This window comes from Herpailurus yagouaroundi, unplaced genomic scaffold (genome assembly GCF_014898765.1).
Source record: "Herpailurus yagouaroundi ecotype Mexico unplaced genomic scaffold, PumYag 162, whole genome shotgun sequence".
In the NCBI taxonomy this organism is placed as follows: Eukaryota; Metazoa; Chordata; class Mammalia; order Carnivora; family Felidae; genus Herpailurus; species Herpailurus yagouaroundi.
Window position 1 is genome coordinate 62,078,881 of NW_024412403.1, and position 22,522 is coordinate 62,101,402.

General features: G+C 33.7%; 1 protein-coding gene across 15 annotated transcripts in view; it reads right to left on the reverse strand.

The window, feature by feature from the left end:
* The window catches only part of ZBTB20 (zinc finger and BTB domain containing 20), a 774,657-nt gene that overhangs the window by 468,733 nt on the left and 283,402 nt on the right, over positions 1 to 22,522 (reverse strand). For all 15 annotated transcript variants that reach the window (XM_040484983.1, XM_040485001.1, XM_040484982.1 and 12 more), the window contains one exon: positions 3,606 to 3,679. The gene's annotated coding sequence lies outside the window, so the exon portion shown is untranslated. The remainder of the gene's footprint in view (positions 1 to 3,605; positions 3,680 to 22,522) is intronic.

The following is a 22,522-nucleotide window of genomic DNA, read 5'->3' on the forward strand; positions in this document are numbered from 1 at the left end:
TTACTTCCTCTACTTGGGCTACTTGTTAATATCCTGTAATTTCTTGATAGTCCAGAAGAAATGATAACTATTTACTTACTCCACTGCACCCACATAACATTCTGTCTTTAAGACAGACATATCTATTATCCAAACAGATTATGAACTCTTTGATGATAGGAACTATATGTTATTTACCTCAGTAAGATGATTTGTTCATAAGGGGCACAGAATAAATTTTAATTTATTATTATAGAGAAAAGAGAGAAGCGGTCTGAGGAGAGAACCTTGTTGGACACTTATATCCAAGGCCCTTCCCTGGCATCCTCATGAATGCTTCAATTCTTCCTTCTCTCTACGCCAAAGCTTCCATTGAATTTTTTAAGGCAGAACACCATCTCCTCATTTGGGGCACAAAGACATAAGCCACTGATATTTGTATATAGAAACTTGAGCTTCTTCACAGTGGGGATGGAAAGGTTTGGAAGGTATAAAATAAATCTGAGGAAGAAAGTAAGATATATCCAGGACTTAGCTGTGGGTAAAATAATAGAAAAGTTTCTACACTGGTCTCTTTGGATTGCTAAATGACAGAATCCAATAAAGGCAACCTGAAATAAATTACTAAGGCAAGTAATTCATTTTAAATTATTAAAGTTTATTTCATTTTTTTTCAGACCCTGAAAAACTTTTCTCTGACAGAAATGACCCCTGGCAACAGTGACATTCTGACACCATGTGTGATGCACTCACTTGGGAAGTCTGAATTCCATGTCACAATGGCTCTGTTCAGATTACTGGTTTTATCATGCCTATAAGCACAATTAAACTACTGAAGTTTCCAATGGTCTTCTGTCCACTTAGTAAATCATCATAAAGAATATTAAGTCAACCAAATAAATTTGCTTCCATGTGACTCATTGTACAACCGGAGGCATGATATCAAAATGTATAAAAAAATGAAAAAAAAAAAAAAAACTTTTGTTAACAACGAATGTTTTCCGAATACCCTTATATATTAATTTTGGGCTAGTCAGTGGAGGGGACTAACAGTTCAATGGGTCTCATAAAATGAGCCTAAGGCAATTTGTTCCTTAGAAACACTGTTCAGGCCCTGAGTACAGAGGAAAGATCAAAACCCCAGAGTCTAAATTTGGGTTGACTCTCAGGCCTAGATGTCTAACGGGTGATCTGTACTGCTGGTCATTATGGTTTGGGTAATTTACATGTCCTACCCTGGGCCTCAATTTATTTATTTCAAAATGAGATTATTGGACTTCTACTTATAGACTTTCTACCTGTAATGTTTGATGAAGCTCTACCTTAAAATCCCTTTCACCTCAATTATTAATCTTAAAAAAACGTTAAATGTGTTTACAAAGTTCTTTGATGTCCTTAAACGTTATTCAACATGATAACAGTACAATTCACTAAGCCTAAATTTTATCATTTTAGTTTTGCCTCAGAGGCCACGTTTTATGAAAGCCTTAATTTGCATCACCAGCAGCTGATTTAATAAAAATGAAGGGACCCCTTTTGGAAATAAATTAAAATCGGTGGGGGAGGGCAAAGAACTTTATGCAAAGAAAACACCAAAACAAACAAACAAACTCAGGAAGCTAAATTTAAAAGGGGTCAACAGGTTCTGAGTTCTAAAGAATGTTGTGGTCTTATTAGTGCTGAGAAACTGGTCCTGGCTTTTTATTCACTGAGAGTTGAAGTTTCTAATCACAACTTAAACCAACGGGTGAAGAGTCCATCCTGGAGTCAGGTAGATTTATCTTTGGAGACAACTCCAGTGTATGGAATGTGAGACACAACCTAAATGGAAAACTTCTAGAAACCATTTCACAGAAAAAGGATATAGTATGAATGCCCTCCTCATACTGGTGATGAGAGAGAAGTGTAAAATCAATGAGGAGAAAGACTGAGAGACTGATACCTGATGCGATATGAGGAACAGCTCGTTTGCCTTTGACAAATTCCTTTAAAATTGCCTTCCTGTCAAAAACTTTCTTCAACCCCTCTCCACAATAAATGCCCTCTGAAAGAATGAATCCTGAAGTTCTGACTATTAATAAATTTTGTAATTGTATTAATAACAGTAGCTATTTCTTGATTACTATTATTATGCCAAGCACTGGAGATTACAAAAATGAATAAGAAACAGACCCTACTTTTGGAGACCTTCCTGTCTATGAGTTTGAACTGTTGTAGTTATGACAAAAACATGATAAGCATCATTTATCACTCATACTAGCCAAGCACTGTGCTCAGTGGGCAACATGCATAAGCTGTCTGTCCAGGCTCCCTTTCCATTCATCAGATACTCTGACTGTGAGATGATCTTGCTCTGTTCATGCATCATCTCTCTCCTCCCACCAAAAAAAATGGACGTAGCAGAAATTCAGACCATAGGTAGAGATATTTCAACAACTTCCGGACTATCTATAGTCAACACACAAGAACTATAGCCAATAGTGAAAGGGTGCAATGAACCAAAGTGAAAATGGAAGAAACCGAATCACCTTTAGTGCACTCTGTTGGACAGACATGGTGGCACTCTGAAAACCACAATGCAGTGTACCCTGCATCCGGGATTCCAACAATGACTCAAGGAGAAGAATGTTATTGAAGTGTTTTGAGACTCTAAGGAAAGACCTTGCAATACATTAAACTGCAAAACTTAGGAAGACATCATAACCTTCTGGATTTCATTACCAAAACATACATTTTCATCTAAAATTAAAAAAAAAAAAAGATTGACTTTTCTCCTAGTATTTCACAACCTTTGAGTGCAGCATTAAAATGCTTTTCTTTTATCCCCCACCAACTATAAGCTTCTGTTTTCTTACCCTGGGCGTCTGAATCTTTTATATGCTCGGGTTCTATTCACTGCCTGTTATTCAGACATTGAAATCCCAAGTGTTAATTGTTCTTCCAAGTACATTGACAAAACAGCAGCTAAATAAGGGTAGACCAGACTGTGGTAGACTCTGACATGCATTTATGGAACAATGGGGCTCTGAGAGACAGCCTTGTAGCTCACGGGAAGACATAAGATGTGCTATTTTGACTGCTTCATAGCAGAATGGGGAACACACGCACACAAGGGAATTATGCATTTTACTTAGTTTTGCCCAAAGTCCTCAAGGCAACAGAATCTTGTGATGTCATCATGAACTTTTTTTCTATCCACTTCCATTGACACAAAGGCTAAAAATTTCTAATGACATCACAAAGGAAAAAGGAATCTATTTTGATTCCATAAGAAATCTATTACCTTCCATGAGACTTAAACAAAAATGTGAGAATCCTTCCTGTCAGGGTGTATGTCACTGTGCGGATTCACAGTGGGTGACACCCTCCCTAATGCAATTCAAACCAGGCAAAAAAAAAAAAAAAAAAAAAGAGGATTCACAATTTGGGTTGAATAAAAAAGACATATTGAATATTGTGCCCAGCAAATTTTCTTTTTTTATAGAAGGAAATCATTTAAACATATATTTCTTCAGGGATATTCAAATTTTTACTCATGCTTGGTTACTATGTTACCAATGTTTTTGTCTTTTCTTGGGTTGGTCACAAAATCACAGAGAAAGAAGGTACAGGAAGCTTTCACTTACAGGAATGCAGTGCAGCTCAATCTTTTGTTTTTAAGGTGCAGTGATTTTAGTCTCTAAATGTAACTTCAGGCAGTCTGAAAAGAAACAGGTTAAAATCTCTTTCAGTTATAATTGGTATTTCAGATTTAATTAAAAATTAAACTTTCATAATGTTTCACCATCCAAAGCAATGCATTATCAGTCAAGCGTGGCTTTTTTTTTTTCTGTTAAGGAAAAAAAAAAAAAAACCCTCTTCCCAGACTAGTTTTTTAATGAAAAGAAAAGGATCTAAAGAGTAAAAAAGAAAAAAAAAAAAAGCAATTCTGAAAAACAAAATATGCCTCCCTGTTTAGGACTTCATAATGATACGACTAGAAGCTCAGTACCTCTGAATTTTAGCTAAATTCTATCTGATTTTTTTAAAAAACTCCTAAACAACAATTTCACACCCTAAAGATTACATAAAATGTTAATTTTAGAGAATAAAGAAGAAAATCTATTATCTGAATACACATGTTGAAGGGAAATTAGGACTTGACATAGGATTGGAAAAAAATGTTAGATCTACTACTTTCAAGGGACTGAATTGGTGGTGGGGCAGATGGTAAAGTAGAGGTAAATGGACATATTTAGCAATACAAAATGCCCACTGCAGTGTATTGTGGGTTTGGCATGCCGTATACCACATCATCTATACGTATATCTCATCACATGCAGCTACTGCTCTGTGAAGCAGCACGGGAAGACCCTCAGGATTTGAACCAGAACTTCCTGGTTTAAGTAACTGAACCACATTTCTTAATATGTATTTCCAATCTTCAGATTGAGAGTCCAGGCATTAAAATCTCCAGCTACGTCATAAATATTTGGGCTTAGAATGTCACACTATTTTTTCAATCCTTTCTTTCTTCATTCGACACCATCTCTAAATAAGATAACAGTTAAAAAAAAAAAAAGAAACAGACTAGATTAAGTCATCCCTATTTTTAGCTTTAGATAACTGACACTACAGGATTTAGAAAAATATAGCTTTTTTAGTGTGAAATGAAGATAATACAATTATCTTTCGTTTACTTCACACCATGGCAGTACATTTTTTATATATTTGTAGCACTAAATGTGGTATGTTTATGTCCACTTTCACATTAGTGCAAGGTAATTTTTTAGTATCTCCACATATGAGAGCATGATCATAAATCACCCCTGAAATTGCCTCTATTATTAGAAATTGCATCTAGTTCCAACTTATGAATTCTATTTTCTTTTTCCCTTGAAGTATATGGAGGAATATTTTAGGTATTGTGTCTACTTGATATATATATATAGATTTTAAATGCAAACTGGTTGAGATTCACAAAATCCATCCATGAATGGATCAGAAAAAAAATCACTGACATTGACTAACTAAACTTTTCCCCTGCTTCTCACATGCCTGAATTAGACTAAAAACGCACCAGTGTAAAGACAGAAATTATGGAGGCGTCACCAGGGACAACTGAATGAGAGGAGGGGAGTGCACATATTTCCTTATAAGGCAACAAAACATTCATAAAAGAAACTGACAAAAATAACTCATGCTCAGAATTATATGGAATAACAATAATCCTCGATAAATGATTCAGAAATATAGAAACTGCCCACCTCTATATAAATCTGAACTACCGATTGGTATTGTTCTACTCACCACTCAAACAAGGTTAGTGAAAAACTGGTTCACTATCTAGTTCATGCAAGAAAATGTGATGAAAACTAGGCTGCATATTTATGTATAAACTATTTAACTGACAACTAGCAGTTCAATTTAATCAGTCAGATTTCCTTTTCCTCAATTCACCAGATGTTGAGTCAACTGAACTATCAGTTCAAAATAAGAAAGTAATTTCTATGAACAGACTGTCTGCTATGTTACATTCTCCTCCTTCCTCATGTATTCCTCCTCTTTGACCTTTCTCTTCATTTCTGTTTCTGCATGTTTCTTCCTTACTTTCACTTTCTTCCTTATTTTTTTCCCTCTCTTTTTTTTCCCCTTGGTGAGGGTAATGAAGCTCAAAAATAACATCTTGTATCCTGTTGAGGGAAACTTGGTCACAACTATCCTTCCAGATGACAAACTCATTCTTAAATGTCTGTTTCTCAATCCAAAGAAAACAGAGCAATTGAGAAAATAGAGACGCAACATCACTTACCACTACCAACACCACCACTTTTAATTCCCATGCTACATTCATCACAAGGAGGACTAAAGTTTATTTATATTATCCCCTAACCTCAAATAGGACCACAAATAAGACTAATAACAGGACCATTTTGTGGCACTCAGGCAAACGGCTGGGCAAAACAGATGGATCTTACTTTGCGCCAGGACTCAAAAAATACAGTCGCCAACTCACTGTTGGCGACTACATATCTTGGCCCAAAGATGGACCTGGAAGTGGGACCAGTTGTCTTTGATATGAATACTGTTCCTATTCATATCTGCCTCATGAGATAATCATTAACTCTGTCACTATGTAGTGGGGTTAAGTATTGGATAGAAACTGGAAAAATGGTCATCAAGGAAGTGAAATATTCTGAAGGCATGTCGGATTAGATTAAGGAGCACAGAGTCAGGGCTGGAACACTTTTGGCACTACTGTCCACTTTTCAACTTCCTGTTTTTTTTCAGGTTCAGTACTGTACACGGTACCCACCTTTAAAATAGTAGATTTCCAGAGTATGTGTCAACAATAAGAATATTTTGTTCTTGACATTTCAGGTTCTAAAATCTGCTAATTTTTTTTTAAGTCACCGAGATCAACCTCGGTCATTATTAAAATTGACCACCAGTGTTAGACTTCTTTAATCAGGACAAAACTATGTAAGGCTTTATAGATTACAGTCAACACCCAGTGATGCACTGGGAAACAGCTCAGTCAGTAATCAATGCAAATTACAAAGCCCGGAAGAATGCTACTCTTGGCAGAGACCCTTTAGCAAAAGAGTTGTGCATTCTGCACTAGTTAGAGATTCTGAATGGCTTTCCAGAGAAGTAGCAAATGCATTATATTACAGTAACCTATCCTGTAACTCACGAGTCCAAAAAACAAAGCCCTAGACAATAAAGAAAACTGAAGGGGGGTGAGGAGCTATAGATCTTAACACTGACTAGTAACAAAGGGCTGCTTCTGACCACACTCTACTTTTTAAAAATCTTCACATGCATACAAGTTTTAGGCATCACCAGGTCACAAAACTTCAAGAAAGGAACAACAAAGCACTCCAGTTTAGGAGGTCTATGCTAATTCAGGCATTTCTCTTAATGTTCTCTCAACGATTCAGCATCGATTGTATCTTGCTCAGATCATTTTTGAGAGTGTATTCACCTATGATTTATCCATTCTGACACTGCTCAGATGATTTTTAAGAAACAAACCCTGTCTGTGGTCAGTGTAGAGGGAAATTATAATATTTTAAATATTTCTCTTAGTCTTTTTTTTCTTTTCACTTAAAATTTTTTTTATTATGGAAAATCTCAAGCACATGCAAGAGTAGGGAGCTTAGTAAAATGAGCTACCATGTACTTACTCATCACCAATGGTCCATCTTTTTTTTATCTATACTCATCCACTTTTTCTTCTATCAGCTCATTTTAATGACAATTCCAGATATCATATCATTTTATCCACAAATATGTTAGTATGTAGTACTAAAAAATAATGACTTCTGAAAATCATAACAAATATCATCATACCGTGTCAAAAATAATAGAGATTCTTTAATTTATTAAATATCTTAGGTCAAATGATTGAATTTTAAATGCTTTTTGTTCGTTGTTCATTTTTATGACTGGTTAGTTTGAATTAGGATCTAAATAAGATCCACATTACATTTAAGTCATAACTCTCTTTGAACTGATAAATCCCTCATTTTTTTATTTTAACTTTTTATTTTGGAACAGTGTCATGCTTATGGAAAAGTTGCAAAGATACTTCAGAGAATTCCTGTATTTTCTTCACTACCTAACATTAACATCTTATATAACCGTGGTAAATTTGTCAAAGGAAGAAATTAACATTGGTACAATACTATTAACTACATACTTTATTCAGATATTACCTGTTTTCCCACTAATATCTTTATTCTGTTCCAAGGGTCTAATTCAGGATACCACACTGCATTTGGTTGCCTTTTCTCCTAAATCTTTTCTAATCTGTGAAAACTTCTCAGTTTTTTCTTGTTTTTTTTTTTATGACCTTGATAGTTTTGAAGAGTGGTGGTGGGATAATCCTCAATTTGGATTTGTCTGATGTTTCTCATGATTAGGTTGGGGTTATAGTTTTAGAGAAGAATGCAAATGAATGAAGAGCTCTTCTTGTAACATCCTATCAGGGGGTACATGATATCCATATGACTTATCACTGGGGATGTTAATCTTGGTCATTTGGTTAAGGGAGTGTCTGCCAGGTTTCTCTTTCCTTAGTTTTAATTAGCATAATTTCATGATTTTAACAGTCTATTGAGGTGTAATTTACATAACATAACATTCATCCTTTTAAGTGTACAGCTTAAGGATTTTAAATAAATTTACAGTGATCATCACCATAGTCCAGTTTTAGAACATTTTTGTCATCCCAGAAAGATTCCTCATGTCCTTAGTCAACCCACTCTTACCCCAACCCCAGACAATAACTAATCAGCTTTCTTTATACCTTTACCTTTTCTTGACCTTTCATATAAGTGCAATCATACAATATGTGGTGTCATGCATGTGGCTTATCATACTGTTTTTCAGAATCTTCTATGTTGTGGTATGTAGCAGCAGCCCATTCTCTTTTATTAACAAATAGTATTCTATTGTGCAGGTATACTTCATTTTGTTCATCCATTCATCAGTAGGTGAACATGCAGATTGTTTTTAGTTTTTGACTATTATGAATAATTCTGCTCCGAATGTTGACATAGATACAAGTCTGTGTGTGGACATATGTTTTCATTTTTCCTGAGTAGATATCTAGAAGTGAAATTTCTGGGTCATAAAGATAACTTTATTTTAACTTTTTAGAATGGTTAAGCCATTTCCTAATGTGGCTGTACCATTTAAATTCCTACCAGCAATGGGGTGCCTGGGTGGCTCAGTCAGTTAAGTGTCAGACCTCAGCTCAGATCATGATCTCGCGGTTCATGAGTTCAAACCCCGAGTTGGGTTCTGTGCTGACAGCTAAGAGCCTGGAGCCTGCTTCGGATTCTTTGTCTCTCTCTCTCTCTGCCCCTCCTCCACTTATGCTCTGTTTCTCTCTCTCTCAAAAATAAATAAGCATTAAAAAAAATTTTAATTCCTACCAGCAGGTTCCAGTTTCTCAGCATCTTCACTAACACTTGTTACTACATGTCTATTTTTATTGTATCCACTCTAGTTAGTGTAAAGCAGCATCTCCAATGGTTTTAATATCCTTTTTTCTAAGGATTAATGATAATAGGTATCTTTTCATATTCTTATATCTTCTTTGCTGAAATATTTATTCAAACAAATTTTTAATTTGGTTGTCTTTTTATTATTGAATTAAAGAACTTTATATATTATATGAGGACAAAAATCCTTTATCAGATATATATTTGCAAATAATAAATCTTGCAAATATTTTCTCCCATTCTTTTCATTTCTTTAGTGGTAGATTTTGAAGTATAAAAGGTTTTAATTTTATTGAAATCCAAATTATCAAGGTTTTATGTTCTGTATCATGCTTTGCTGCCTTATCTAAGAACCCTGTCTAACTCAGGCCATGAAGACTTTTTTCCTGTTTTCTTATAGAAATTTTATAGTTCTAGCTCTTACATTTGGGTTCATGATCCATTTTGAGTTAATCTTTATGTGGGTATGAGATCAGGACATAAGGTTATTTTTTTCATATAGGTCTAGCACCACAGATATTTATTTTTATTGCATATAGTCTTAGCACCAATTGTCCTAACACTATTTATTTAAAAGCAAAAATAATACAAAAAAAAACCCCTTATTCCTTCCCCCATCAACTTGCTTTGGCACCTTCATCAAAATCAATTGACCAAAAATATAAAAGTTAATTTTCTGAACTTACAATTTCATTCCATTGATTTATGTGCCAGTACTATATACTCTCTTCCTTACTACAGTTTTTATAGTAAGTTTTAAAAACAGGAAGCACAGGTCATCTACCTTTGTTTTCCTTTCCAAAATTATTTACACTGTTCTAGGTCCTTTGCATTTTCGTATAAAGCGAAAATTAGGATCAGCTTGTCAATTTTTACAAAAATGCCTTTATTCTTTTTGATGCTATTGTTTTTAAATTTTACTGTTCACTGCTAGTATACTGAAATACAATTAATTTTTGTATAATGCTCTGGTATCCTGCAAACTTGTTGAACTAATTTACTTGTATGTGAATGCATTCCTTAAGCTTTTCTACATAGCTTGTTTTCTGCAAGGAAAAAGTGTTAACTTTTTACTGTCTAATATGGATAACTTTGATTTCTTTCTTTTCTGTTCTTTTTTTTAACTCCTTCCCTTGCTTTCTTTCCTCTCTTTTCCTATTTGTTTGTTTGTTTGTTTATTTTTATCTTTCTGGAAAAAAACCCCAGTAAAATTTTGAATAGAAGAGATGAGATCTGACAACCGTGCCTTGTTCCCAATCTTAGGATTAAACCAGAGTTTATGAGGGTTAAATGTGATGTCAGTTGTAGATTTTGCATAGATGCCCTTTACCAGGTTACAGAAGTTCTCTTCCAGTCCTGGTTTGTTGAAAGTTTTAGTCATGAATGGACAGTAGATTTTCTCAAATATTTTTTGTGAATCTATTGTGATAGTCATAGGGTTCTCTCCTTATTCTACTAATATGGTATATTGCATTAATTAATTAATTAATTAATTACTGAATGTTTAACCAGCCTTGTACTCTTAGGAAATATCCTACTTGGTCAGGGTATATAATACATTTACAGATTGCTGTATTTGGTTTGTGAAAATTTTGTTGGGGATTTTGATGTCTAAATTCATGAGGGATAATGGTTTCTTTTCTTACAATGCATTTGTCTGGCTTTGATATCAGGATAATATTATTGTCATAGAGTGAATTGAAAAAGTGTTCCTTCTTTCTCTATTTTCAGAAGAAGTTTGGTGTTGTTTCTCTTTAAATATTGAATAGGATGCAGTGAAGACATGCATCCAGATTTTTCTTTGTGGGATGATTTAATAAGTCTCTTTCTTTACAATTATAAATCTATTCAGATTTTCTATTTCTTCTTGAATCAGTTTCAGTACTTTGTGCATTTTTGGCAATTAGATGATTGTACCTAAGTTGTCTAGTTTCTTGAATATATTTGTTCATAGTATTACCTTTTAATCTTTTTAATTTTTAATTTTTTTAGGGTTGGTAGTGATGTCCCACTTTTATTCCTGATTTTGGTAATCTGTTATCTTCTCTACTTTTCCCTCCATCATTCTAGTTAAATGTCTGTCAATTTTGTTGTTCTCTGCAAAGGATCAACTTTTATTTTCATTGGTTTTTCTCTATCATTTTCTTGTTTTCCATTTCATTGATTTCTGGCCTAATCTTTATCATTTTCTTCTTGATTTGCATTCCATTATATATTTATGCCATGTCTGCATTTATCTACATAATAATATTATATAAGTGCAATTTATTTCTTTGGGTGGGTTTTAATTATTTTTGTCATTTCCCTCAACCTAAAGGATTTTCTTCAGTATTTCTTATAAGGCTGGTCTGCTAGCAACAAATTGCCTCAGTCTTTGTTCATCTTGGAATATCTTTCTTTTATCTTCATTTTTGAAGAACAGTTTTGCTGAATATAAAATTCTTGATGGTCACTTTTTAAAAATCTTTTTTCTTTCAGACTTTGAATATGTTGTCCCTCTGCCTTTTGACTTTAATTGTTTCTGATGGGAAGTCAATTTTTAGAGTGTTGTTTCCTATAGTAAATGAGTCTTTTTTCTCTTGCTTCTTTCCAGAATTTCTCTTTTTCTTTGGCTTTAAAAGTTTGACTAGCATGTGTCTATGTATGGATACTTTTGCATTTATCATACTTGGAGTTTGTTGAGCTTCTCATATGTGTAGATTAATGTCATTCATCATATTTGGCAAACTTTTGGTCATTATTACTTCAAAAATCTTTTTTCTGCTCTTTCTTTTTCTCCTTCTTTCCTCTTCTCCCATTACACACATGTTAGTATTCCTGAAGGTATCTCAGATCTCTGAAGCTCTGTTTATTTTCTGTTTTTTTTTTTTCTTTCTGTTTTTCAGATTAGAGAGTTTCTACTGATTTATCTTCAAGTTCACTGATTCTTTCTTCTGCTATCTCAAATCTGCTGCTGAGTTCCTCCAGAATATTTTTCATTTCAGTTTTTGTGCTCTTAAACTCCAGAATTTTTGTTTTTTTTTTTTTAATAATTTCTGGAGTGCCTGGGTGGCTCTTTGAGTTAAGCATCCAATTCTTGATTTCAGTTCAGGTCATGGTCTTATGGTCATGGGATCAGGCTCTGCAACAGGCTCCGTGATAAGCATGGAGCCTGCTTGCAATTTTCTCTCTCCCTCTTCCCTTCTCTGGCATGCTCTCTCTCCCTCAAAATAAATAAATAAACATTTAAAATTATTTTAAAAATTCTATCTTTATATTGATACTCTTTATTTAAAAAGTAATTATACTAATATTTTATTTAATTATTTAACATGGTTTTCTTTTTTTTTTTTTTAATTTTTTTTCAACGTTTATTTATTTTTGGGACAGAGAGAGACAGAGCATGAACGGGGGAGGGGCAGAGAGAGAGGGAGACACAGAATCGGAAACAGGCTCCAGGCTCTGAGCCATCAGCCCAGAGCCTGACGCGGGGCTCAAACTCACGGACCGCGAGATCGTGACCTGGCTGAAGTCGGACGCTTAACCGACTGCGCCACCCAGTCGCCCCTAACATGGTTTTCTTTAGTTATTTGAGTATATTTACAATAGCTGCTTTCAAGTCTTTGCTAAATTTGACACCTGCTCTTCCCCCTCCAACCTAGACATAGTTCTATTAACTATTTTCATAACTGGGTATTAGTTACACTCATTTCCTTATATATCTGATACTTTTTTCCTTGTAAACTGACATTTTATACAATATATTATAGCAACTCTAGCTTCTGATTTTTCCTTCCAGGGGCTTGTTACTTATTTGTTTATTTAGTGACTTATCAATCTAATTCTGTGTGGTCTGTCTCCCTCAAGCTGTGCAGATGCTGATGTCTCTGGTCAGTTTTTGTAATTCTCATTTTCATTTTTTAGGTAAACCTTGCCCCTATGTCAGTACAGTTTGTATTTCACATCTAATAATTTGTCTTGGAGGCAATAAGCTAATATTCCTTTGCTGATAAATATATGTATGGGATGGAAATGCATTCAAAGCTCAGACAGTTTAACATGTTTTCCTTGAATCTTACTTTTCACTGGCATTCCTCTTCTCTTTGCACAAGGCTCTAGGGTCAGCCTTGGGTATGTGGATACCTTGGACCCTCTCTGGTTTGTGACACCTAGGGGCATGTGGTTTTTCATGTTCTACTCCATCAAGTCAAGACGATGTGAATTTTCATGGCTTAGCCTGTCCTGGAAGATCTATTGTTTTCAATGGAGTTTGGGGAAGGGTAAGTAGTGGAGGTAGTCCCAGCTAAAATACCAGATCTCACTTATGCCTTTTGTCTCACCACAATTTTTAATATGGCCCCTTTTACTCTCAGAAGTATCCAGTTTGGGTGATATAATTTATGATCTCCTTTTATATAGTGAGCATAAAAAATTATGATATTCCTTCAACAGATAACCATTGCCTAATTCTTTTCCTTGTAATGCAAGATGTGGAGGCCCAGCTGCAAGGGTGTGTATGGGTGGGTGGGGAGGTCCAACTGCCATTGAATGAAAGTTTCCATGATGGTTACATGTATATAGCAAATCCTCAATTGCCTGTTCCACTACATTTCTAAAAGGTTTAAAAGTTTTGGAGATTAAGAATGTCTGTCAATCATGAGGATTGGGAGGTAATTGGAGGATGAGGGTGAAGGGGCAATGCCTCCCTTATGGGAATTCTGCATGACTTTTTTAAAATTTTATTTTATTTTTTTTATGGGGTGCCTGGGTGGCGCAGTCGGTTGGGCCTCCGACTTCAGCCAGGTCACGATCTCGCGGTCCGTGAGTTCGAGCCCCGCGTCGGGCTCTGGGCTGGTGGCTCAGAGCCTGGAGCCTGTTTCCGATTCTGTGTCTCCCTCTCTCTCTGCCCCTCCCCCGTTCATGCTCTGTCTCTCTCTGTCCCAAAAATAAATAAAACGTTGAAAAAAAAAATTTTTTTTTTTAAATTTTATTTTTTTTTTTTAATTTTTAAAATGTTTTTTATTTATTTTTGAGACAGAGAGAGACAGAGCATGAGCAGGGGAGGGGCAGAGAAAGAGAGAGACACAGAATCAGAAGCAGGCTTCAGGCTCTGAGCTGTCAACACAGAACCCGACGTGGGGCATGAACTCACGAACCGTGAGATCATGACCTTAGCTGAAGTCGGACACTTAACCGACTGAGCCACCCAGGAGCCCCAATTCTGCATGACTTTATAGACCTGAGGGAAATCAGTCAAGGAGAGGAGCTAGAATTACATGTTTTAAAATGGATTGCTAGAAAATTTGGAGCTGGACTGAGCTAGAATAAACCCATTCCAAGCAATTATGGAGAACATGCCATCTAGATTTAATCTCATACAAAGTAGTAGCTCCAAGATCTCTATAAAGAGGCCCAAATACTGAAGTGAATCAAGTTAGTATTTTCCAACTTATTCACTCATAGTTTCCTGGCATGGCCAATCCATATTTCCTCAGGAACATACCAAAGGAATATACTTCTCTGGGAGCTTAAACACTCTTGTAAATCAGAAAGTTCCCATATTGAAATAGGGAGCAATATGCACTTTAAAAATGATTTTTCCTTTACATAATGATCCACAAGAAAATTCTCTTGAGAATAGATTCTTCTAGAGCATTTAAATTATGAATAGATTTATAAAATCACTCATCACATAAAATGAGATAAACACATAGTATCTGCCTCTAGGATTTTCAAAAAAATTTTTTTTCTAAATGGAGATTGAAAGGAATGGGAAAATCAGCAAACTTTGTGCAGTAGAAATTCAGCGTGTATGATGCATTAACTTTGAATATCTTATTGACATTTCTGGATCAACATTAATCCTTCACATTTATAAAGTGTCAAAGAAATCAAAGTATTCACCAAACTTCATCTTACTGAAATGTCATAATAATTCACCTTTAACCCAGGAACCTGTAACAAGTAAATATTACTCTTTCTATTTGGAAAAAAAAAAGGAATCTAATCCATAAGATAAAGCATGGAAACATCACATAAATTGCTTAAGGACACAAATAAGTCTGGTGATGGAGCATGTGATGAAATTCCCTCACCTAATGAGAATTAGACAATATCCATGCTGTAGCAAAGAAGAAACTGGAGCCTCCACCTCCCATTTGTCTGTATGTTATGGCAGAATGAAAATAAATGTTTAAAGAGGGTTTTTTTTTTTTTTTTTTTTTTTTTTTTGGTCCTACGAAATGGCACTTCTCCAGCTAATTTCTCAGGTAAAGTGGATGGACATTTTTTTGGCTGTGTGTTTTTCTTGGGCTTTGCAATTTCTACAATAGAATTTCAACCCACCCCCTAACTTGATTACTGTTTCTGCTATTAATTAACAAAAATAGCTGTTTTCCAGTCATACAGTCTAGAATTCACTGTTATCTCAATTAAAGGCATAACTTAGAGAAATAATATCTATAAAAAATTGCAGTTCTTCCATTAGGTCTTAGCATGTAGAGATACTCTAAAATCTTCCTTTGAATTATATCAGAACGGAGTGTCATCTACCTAGTCTGTATCTTATAAGACTGAAAATACCAAATTACACATCACTGAGATAGAAGTATTCCTATAAAATATTCTTTGTTTCTCACAAAAGTGAGTATCTATCATTGGTATTTATGATATAATACAGTGATCCCTTTATATAATGAAGAGAATTAGAGGAAGACAGTTCTTTCTAGTCTGAGTATTGGCAATGTATTTCTTCAAAACATATGGTTAAGAACCCAATTTGTAAATATATATAAGACTCTATAAAAGATGATTTTTTAATATATAGTTCTAATTCTTACATTTTTACCTTATGTTTTTAGTTTTCAATTATTTCACTTATATCATATATTTCTTTATATTTTATTTACATTCATTTATATATTATTTACATGTATATGTATAACATATATCTACATGTCTTTTAAAACATCTTTCTTTCTTCTCAGAACAAGGAGATGTCCATCTATGTCTCTTTTTATTTACCCTTTGTATATCAAGCCATCTAAAGTTACAGTAAGATATCCCAAAATTTTAGATGCAATTTCAAAATGTCACCTAGGTCTTCTAGGAGCCAGACTTGATAAACTCATCTGTGCTTTTGTGGTGACTTTATTTCATTTCCTTCTACCTCAATGCTATTCAAATCAGATGTCTGAAGCGAAGTAATAGATTTGTATCATCAGGGTCCCAGACTAACTTAAAGCTTAGATAAGCATCTTTTTGTTAAGTCACCTGAAGGTGATTCTTGGCTTTCTGCGCAAGAAAAGAACAGTATGGAACCTATTTCCAAATCATTGATAAAGCATAGAACATAGGGTAGTCGTGACTGAGTGTGCAGGTTGTGTCCTGCACAAGGGCACCCAATCTAGGGGTGTGCTCCACTCTAGAAGCTATCCTCCTTGGCCCAAGCTGCATCAGCTGGAGCAAACTATTTTTATAATTTGCACAAAGGTGCTGAAAGACGTCACATTTTTCTAAGTTGTACTAAACATTTATGTAAGTAACAGAGGCCTAGGGTAACATATTTCTATAGTATTTCTAACAAAAATAATTAATTCCATTAATATTTAGCTGGCTTTCTGTTACATGTTACATAAATATTCAGGTAAGCCTCCTAGTAATGCCCTAACTACATGAACCTGAGTCTCTATGACTTGGACTAAACAGGATGGTAGTTATACATACAGTTCTCCTTGAGGAAACTAACTTTGAAACAGACTAGGAGATAAAGGATCCTTCTAACAATTTCACCATAGATGACGACAACATATAGCAGATCATATTCTCAACATAGTAAAGCTTTTTGTCCTAAGTTGAGTCAAAAAGTGGGTGCAGAACATAATGTTATTCATGTTATTACTATTTCCTTGATTAAGCCGTCTCCAGTTTGGAAGTTTCAAACTGAGAAAGTGATATCAAAACTTCAATAAGTTCTGAGACAATGGATTATATGTGCAATGGAATACTTTGCCTTTAAATTTAGCTCATGGTGGGGCGCCTGGGTGGCTTAGTCACTTAAGTGTCCAACTTCAGCTCAGGTCATGATCTCACAGTTCGTGGTTCGAGCCCTGCGTCGGGCTCTATGCTGACAGCTCAGAGCCTGGAGCCTGCTTCAGACTCTGTGTCTCCATTGCTCTCTCGTTCTCTGCCCCCCCCCTCCAACTTGCCGCAGCTCATGCTCTGTCTCTCTCTCTCAAAAATAAATAAACATTAAAAAAAATTTTTTTTAAATAAATTTCGCTCATGGCTTTCACTCTCCCTAGGAGACTTTATACAGTTAACTCAATGAATTATTTGCAAATGAGGATAATACATAACATATTTGTACATAAACTTTTCCTGACTACAAAAGTATACATGCCCATTGGGAAACATACACACACACACACACACACACACACACACACACACACGCAGGAAAATACAGAAGAGTGTAAGAAGAAGAAAAAAAAACCCAGAAAGTCTGATCACAGAGACCATCAATTACTACTGGCATTTCAGCATTTCATTCAAACATGACAAATTTCAATCCCAGTTTGGCTTCTTTTTCTCCAGCACATCATTCAGTTGCCTCCATTCCCACTATTTGGTATGCACTCAACAATAATAATTATTTGTTACAAACTAATTTAGCAATGAACCACGTACTATTATGCTTCATAGGTCTGTTATTAATTATTATTCATTCTTATTATTACTCATTATTATTGCTCATTATTACATGAGTTCAGTTTTATCCAATCATGCCCTGTGAAGATTATCATATGTAACAAAATGTGACATTACACAAATGTTAGACCATTTCTGTTCCATAACATGGATGTTAGAAATATGGATGTTAACCCATGGAAAACAAAAATAAAATGGTATTTTGATGCTAAAAAGTCAAATGTTGTATATGGAGGCCAAAAAGAAATTATTTTAGATAACAAGATTGTTTATTTTTATTTTTACTATATTTACCACAACACTATATTAGTATAAAAACCCGAGAGTTAGCTGTGCTTACAAAGGTAAAGCACTATAAAAGCCCGAAAGCATGTATCTCAAGAGTCTAATCCAATTCTATCTGAGGAGCTATCCTCTTTCCGTGAGCTCTGTCATGTAGAATTACATCATTTCCCATGGCTCAGATTATCTCCAATTCATAAAATGCTTTAACAAAAACTGTTATGAAGTAGGTTCTATTTTATATTCACATAACTTCCTCCTCACTTTGGTTTAGCACGGAAATACACAATACATCAATATGTGTTTCATTAAGACAGTTGTTTCGATATAGTAACAAGCTGGGCAAATAGAGGAAGTGTGCTGGATGTAATTTATTTACATTTTAATAAGACCTCAGATGAATGATACCACACAGGAAGCTCATAGTAAGGTTAGAGAGAGTGGTGACTGACAAACTGCCTTGAAGTTTGGAAGCTGTAAATATTACTTAATCAATACTATTACTTCTGAATTAAGATAGGATAACAGTTCCACAGGGATAGGTATTGTGGTCTATGACAAACATTATGCAATGCAGACACTAAAAATTGAGGGGGATATAAATTTTCCAAAATATGATAAAATTCTAAGGTTATAACTTAGAACATAGATCAAATGCTAAAGTGTAAAATAGATATCTCCATGATATCAAAATCTCATCAAAGCCCAAAGGATAGGACTCTACTTCCTTAATACACCAAAGATTACTGCTAAAATTCCCATTTAGTAGAGATGCTAACTTCATGTTAGCATTTGGATTTCTCCTACTTTACATGTTATCTCTTGTGTGAATGGTTCTAAAAATCAGGGCAAGTTTTTTAATGAAATAAGAGATTCAGAAAGCAATGATTTTCGTCTACAATTACAGTAGCCTGCACTACTCCTGTTTCCAAATGCTGGGCAAGGCCATCTTTGTATGAGACAAATTATCACTAATAATATTTCAGAAATTAATGTGCATGACATTTGTCTATCTGGTGTTGTTCCAAATAGAATTTTAAAAATCTTGCAAAAGTAAATACAACATTTAAGCAGCAGGTGAAGAAATAATGGTAAAGATACAATAGAACAGGAAAAGTATGAAGAGACGAGGGTGAGGTCAATATACAAAAGGTGCATTGTAAATTCTAATACATTTGCTTGAATGCAAAACAAGACTATGATCATATTTATATTAGCTACTATAAACATAAATATTTCATTCGGATTTGCTGTCATGCATTTTTTTCTTGTTTACATCTTATCTACCAACTAGAAATTTGTTTCCTGAGAGTTTGTGATTTATGTTTTTCTCTACTACAATTCATAACAACTAGCATGATGCTAACTAGAAAATTGATTCTTGATCACTATTTGCTGATTTGATTTGTGTGAAATATAAAGAATGTGGTCAAAAGGGTATAGTTTTAAAATATCAGATGCTCATGCATATTATATAAAAGAACAAAATAAAGAATTCTGAAAAATAAAATAAATTAAAACAGTGGATTGGAAAAACTAGGAACATTATGCTAAACTCCATTAAAGCAATAAAATTAATTTTAAAAAACTTCATTGAAAATAAATCAATGTAAGTGGACACTTAAATCCCACAGATAATACAGAAGACTCCCAGAGAAATGAAAACACAATGTTGGCATCATAAAAGTGATTTGCCCCCAAATCACATATCATTTGTGTCATATGATATAAGAAGTGATAAAGTATGATTGGGAATTCCAATTTGCTGATTGTATAGAACATACGCAATCTATATTATAGAGGTCTATGAATTTTCTGAGACGGTACCAGGTTTTATAGATGTTCTTGATTAGAATCTGAACACTATTATTTCAGATGTAAAAACTCATAATTTTGATTTTAAATAATAATTTTAGTTTTAGCAATTTTTAAAATCCACATTTTGACATGGTATACAATTGGTTTATAAAAGCCTTCAAAGTGTTCTTCATAAAATACTAAATGTGATGTTTTACTAGTTATGCAAGGACAATTTAATAATGGGAAATCAATTACTATAAATCCCTTGCTGAATTATCATGCTCCGAATAATCCTATGTTTTTAGAGAAAGAAACTATGCATCTGAATTCTAATGCCCAGCAAACAATTTCTGGCACATAGTGTAAGTACTGAATAAATGTGTGTTAGAACTGACCTGAATTGAAAAAGACATCACAATAGAACTCTATGTCCATCAGTTAGAGTTTAAAAATATTTATTCAAAAAGGCATGTAATGTACTTCAACACTCATTCTTAATAAACAAAGAAAGGGTTAGAAATAGTTTTCTAAAGAATGTCTTAAATCAACAACTAATATCCACCTTGTGACTACGGGAAAAAAAAAAACAAACAAACAACTAGAGACATTACCACATAATCAAGAACAATGATGCTTCCTATCTTCATGGTTACTTAGCTGTTTTGGAATTTCCAGTAATGAAACAGGGTATTAAACAGAAATAAAAAGGAAAAAAGATGATAATGTCATTATTTGCAGATAATTTAATGACCTTAAAAAACTCAAGACAAAAAACTTAACTAAAAAATTATTACGAAAGTTGAATAAAGTAGCTAGATAATAAATATTACACACTGCTATATGATATACAATGATGTTGTTAAGACAGTAAATCATAAGAGTTCTCATCACATAGAAAAAAATTTTTTTCCTTTTCTTTTTATTGTATCTATATAAGAAGATGAATGTTGGCTGCACTATTGGAATCATTGAAAAATTTTAAAAATTATGTAAAATCCTAACAAATCATAACAAAACTATTATAAAGAAAATATGGCTTTTCTTGGAATATACACAATTAAGGACAACAACAAGGACATAGCATGCCTTTACTTAAGTATAATAAAGAATTTGGGTACCTATATGAATAGAAAGACACAATTTATTTATTATAAAACATTACATAAATAAAAACATACGATGCTGCTGAATGTGAAGACAATATTGCAAAGATACTGATATTAATTTATAGGTTTAATAAAATTCCAATAAAAATTCCAATGGAACATTTTTACAAACTGAATGCAGTAAGTTAATTCTGAAAAATGAGTAGGTGACAATACAGCCAAGTATCTTTGAAAAAAGAAAAATAAGGAAGGTTTGACTTAACCGATGTGTAAACTTACTATGAAGCTCTAATGGAAACAGTATAGAACCAGTGAAAGAACAGATAATTCAAAAATAGATCCTAATGTTGATAAAAATTAGTAAGCAATAAAGATGGTACCAATTGGGAAATGGTTTGGGGACAATTGATTAACTATGGGGAGCAAAATCGAGATGCTTATCACATACCTTAGGCTAAAATAGTTTCTGGAAGGAATAGAAAATTAAAAATACAAAATAAAATCATGATAATACCAGCAAAATGGTGAGTTCTTATCAGACTTCAAGCTGGTAAAAAGAAGATAAAAGCAAAGGCACAGTCATAGGGAAAGCAATATAATAGAATTGTGTTGCTTCTCACATCAACAACAACAAAAACTATTCAATGGAATATGAAAACTGGGAGAAACATTTTTACATTACGTTGACAAAAGCAGTGATTTAACATTTTAAATATCTTGCAAATCATCAAGACAACAACTTGAGTAAAGAACAGGAGCAAACAATTTACAGTAAGAAAAAAAAACAATGGCAAATAAGCATATGAAAGACATTCCAGCTCCATATTAATCAAATTGTTGCAAATTACAACAAAATAAACAAGGGTGTTTTTTTTTTTTTTTTTGCCTGCTGAATTAGTAAATATTTGTAAAATAATACTATTCAAAGGAGGTAAGAGTGTACTTAGAAAAGCACTCTCATATACAATTTGGGAAGAGTTATCAAAAGAACCTTGAGAAGTTTACATACACTACCCCAGAAATCAACCTTCTAAAAATGATGCTGAAAACATAATCCAAGATGTAGATAAAAGTATGTGTGTAAGAATGGTTGTCAGAGTAGTAGGAAAAATGGTGGAAAATAACTTACATGTGAAATATGGAGAAGTCTAAAAGTTTTTGGTACGTAAATAAGACATAATATTGTGCAGCCATTAAAAGTATTTCACGATGCTGAGAACTAATAATATAATTAATGCTAATTGAAAAAAGCATAATATTGACTACATGATCCAAAATTTTTAAAGAAAATACACACACACACACACACACACACACATCCACATCCACTTAGAAATATACATAAAATTGGAAGGAAGCAGAGCAAAATCTTAGAATTGTTCATCCCTGATTTAAATTTATGCACTATACATTTTTTCTATTTCCATAATTATATGCAATGAGCATATTTTATGTTTTAAGCTGAAAATAAAAACTCAAAACCTTTATTTTAAACCTAAAATGAATTTATATGTGTTCAGAACCCACTCGGGAAAACAAACACCAATAGAAATCACTTTTCTTATATATATGGAATTATTGTGCTCATTCATTTGTGGATCTCCATAATTTTGTGCATAAGGAACTTCTATTGAGATATTTGATTTTCTTATTTTATTTCCAAAGAACATAATA